Here is a 3,450-nt window from a genome sequence, read left to right as displayed (position 1 = left end):
GCTTCGACTTCTCAGGCTTCTCCTCTCCCGCCTTTCGGTCCGCCATTTTCCCGGCCGCCTATTATTATTATTTTAAATCTTTAACAATGTGATAGGTGAAATTTTATGTCTCAGTTATTATAATTTGTATTTTCCTTAATTGCTCGTGAGGTCGAACATCTTTTCGTACTTATTAGCCTTTTATATTTCTTCATTTGTTTATAACATCATAAAAGATAAACTCAGGTTACAAAACATTGTCTATAATATGATCCTAAGTTTGTTTTTTTTTTTTTTAAAAAAAAAAAAAACAACAAGACTGGCAGGACAATATGAACTATAGTAATGGTCAGGCCCTGGCATAATGAATGAGTTTTCTTTTTCAAACTTGAGTATTTTCAAAACTCTATGCAATGAGCATGCATTATTTTGTAGCCCAAAACAATGTGATTTTTTAAAGTTATATTAAAAACAATTATAATAATCATATTAAAATAGCCCAAAGTTTTTAGAATAGATTTGACTCTCCAAAGTAGCCCACAGGGTCATGAAAAAGTACAGTCCAACAAAAATCCCAAAGACATCAGAGATTGGCTTGCTGGCCACTACAGAAAACCCATCTGTGATCTATTCTGCCTCCGGAAAGGGCAAAGGTGGGCTACTGGGGCCATGGCTTGGGCTGAGATGTGGCTGGAGGTGCCAGGTGCTCACAGGCATCCGCGGGTAATTACATCTCCTTTTAACACATGCAAATTGTATCAGTATTATTTATATATTCAAAGCCACGGATGAATAATATATGCATTTATGCAGAGGTAATTGCCTTAGCCAGGTTCTTCCTGGGACTTTTATTGTCTCCCCAGATACTAAATATTCAACTTTCCTCTCTGACCAGAGCTGGGGGCACAGCAGCTCTGTCAGCAGCCTCTACTTCCTCCAGGGGAGGATGCCGTGGTTTTGGTAGGAGCAGTGGGGTGGGTGTCACGATGCTGGACTGGCAACTCTGGCTGATTTCTCTCTGGGGCACACTGGGGATGAGGAACTTGGGGCTCAGTCCCTGGCCTTGGAACTGAATCCCTCTGCCTGTCCCAGGGAGACACATGGATCTCTCCTGGGTGCAGACCGTTAGTCCAGCAGTGCCTCATGAAGCCGGATGTTCACCCCAACCTCACAGCAAGCAGCGACTCTGAGCCCAGCCCCTGCTTTGTCCGACCCATGGCCTTGGTCTTGGACCTCTCACTTTGACCTCTTTATAAACTACAGCAGCCAGACTCGGTCATGGTGTGGCTGCGACTGGTGGGCACTTTCAGTCTGTCAGACCAGCTGGGTAGACACTTCCCCACCTGTGTGGCCTTCTCCATTTAGTACCAGGTGTCCCTAATCCCTGGATGTCACCTGGGATGACACAAGAGGTCACAAGACAAAAGGGACCAAGCAATCATCTTTCTAAAAGTGATCAATGAAGAGGGGAAAGAAAGTCAATCTCTGGGCATAAAGGAGGCATCAGAGTGCCAGGTACCCCATGGAAGGAAGAGCCGTGAGCTGGGCATCACCCCTTGGCACCTTTCCTATGCATCTCACAGAACACCTCAGGTGCCACACTGGGAAATTGCTCTTTACTGCCCTTACCAGTCTGTCCCCAGCCAGACCATGAGCCCACTGGGGTATCACAGGGCCACCATGTCCTCTCTGGTCACTTTCTTTCTTTTTTTTTGTGGAACCAGGGATTGAACTCAGGCCCTTGCGCTTGCCAGGGAAGCACTTATTCCACTGAGCCATCTCCCTGGCTCCTCTGGTCACTTTCTCACCAGGTTTGCACTCTGTTATCCCATCAAAGCAGCTGTCACAGTCACCTGTGACCTCAGTGCATTGGCCTACTCTTTATGTCACCCACCAGCACGTTGCGAGGTCACCATCTCCCTTTTGCTCAAAACACACCCTTGCCCTCCTTCCAGGACCCTTTCCTTCCCCTCCAGCCTCCCTGGCTATCTCTGCTGGTTCCTTCTCATCTCTTCCTGAAACACTAGCATGCTCAAGGTGCAGGCAAACAGCTTGTCCTTGCTGTAGTTACTGCCCAGGGACCCTTTGCCATCATACAGCCTTAAGTTCTGTCCTAGGCTGACTCCCCATGTCTCCTCTATCCCTGGCTTCTCCGCTCTTCTCAGTGTGGCTGTCCAGCTACCAGCTTCACATGACTGTCTTCATCTGTTTTCTGTGGCTATAACAGAATCCCACAGCTTGGGTAGTTTTAAAAAATAGAATTTGCCTTGTGGTTGTGGAGACTGGAACAGCCAACAGCAGGGTGCTGGCACCAATGAGGACTTTCATACCATGTCAGAACAGGGCAGAGGGCCAAAGAGGACAGGAAGACAGAGCTCCTACAAGGTCAGGAGCTCAAGCCTGTGGAGATTGACCCACTCCTGGAATAACAGCATCAATCACTTACGAGGGTGATGCCCTTGTAGCCTAATGACCCCTGCAAATCCTGCCTCTGCACACTGTCACAATGGTAATAAAATTTCCCTGTGAATTTATTTCAGAGGGGACATATCAACCACAGCAGGTGTCATGTGCTTACCTTGTCCACATTGCTTTCCGAGTGTTCGCCCTCTACTGGCTCCCCCGTATCTCCCTGTGCTGACTGGGGCACTTCTCCATCTAAAGCCCTTGGAGACATTCACCATGCCCCCTTTTTCTCTGAGCCCACGCAGAGCCGTAGGAAATTGGCCAACAATGCTTTCAGCATGGAGCCTGGCTCAGACCACCTCTGGCCGCTTGCACAGCCACCATCCCGAAGGGAGTCATGTCATGGCCATCTGTGGCCACCGCAGCCTCTGACTGGGTCTCCCTGACTCCACTGGGGCTCTTGCCAAGCAGCCCTCCACGAGGCTGCCACAGTGCCCTTCACAGCACAAGGAGTGGAGTGACTTCTCAGCACCTCTGAGCTGAACCCCTCACTTGGAGCAAAGCTTCTCATGGTTGGTTTCCCATGGTCCCTCTCTTCTCTTGCTCTAGCCTCCTCTCTCCCAGGCTTTCCCTGCTCGCATTGTCCAGCAACACTGGCTGTCACTGCTTGGGGCTGGCCCGGGGCTCTGCCTGGGGTTGTAGGTGGCAGCTGTTGCAGTTCTATCATCCTAAATATCATTTGAGGTGACACAGAAACCCACCTGCCAGCACCATGTTGGGAGACACCTGGGTATGGCCAGCTGCTCAGCCAGGTCGTGATTCCATCAGGTTGGCATCTGCTGCATGGTTCATGGGGTATGGGGACAGCAGCCACTAGGAGCACTGAGATGGTGAAGAGATTGTCACTAGCCAAAGAGCAGTGGGTCCAGGCCCTAGTTGGGAAGAAATGACTGGTAGCAGGGGTGATGACTTACAGGAGGGGGGCATTTTAAAATTATAAAATAGGATGAATAGAATAACCAATCATCTGCACCGACCCCCTGATTTCTATCACAGGTCAGCTCA

At 49.2% G+C, this 3,450-nt stretch overlaps 1 pseudogene; it reads right to left on the bottom strand.

Moving 5' to 3' along the window:
- Positions 1-3,159, bottom strand: part of LOC111812712 — a 3,650-nt pseudogene extending 491 nt beyond the window's left edge.
- Positions 3,160-3,450: the final 291 nt, after the last annotated feature.

The sequence above is a fragment of the Octodon degus genome, unplaced genomic scaffold, assembly GCF_000260255.1.
Source record: "Octodon degus isolate 3935 unplaced genomic scaffold, OctDeg1.0 scaffold00138, whole genome shotgun sequence".
NCBI classification, from domain to species: domain Eukaryota; kingdom Metazoa; phylum Chordata; class Mammalia; order Rodentia; family Octodontidae; genus Octodon; species Octodon degus.
Note: the sequence above shows the minus strand (reverse complement) of the source record. Positions and strands in the feature narration are given on the sequence as shown.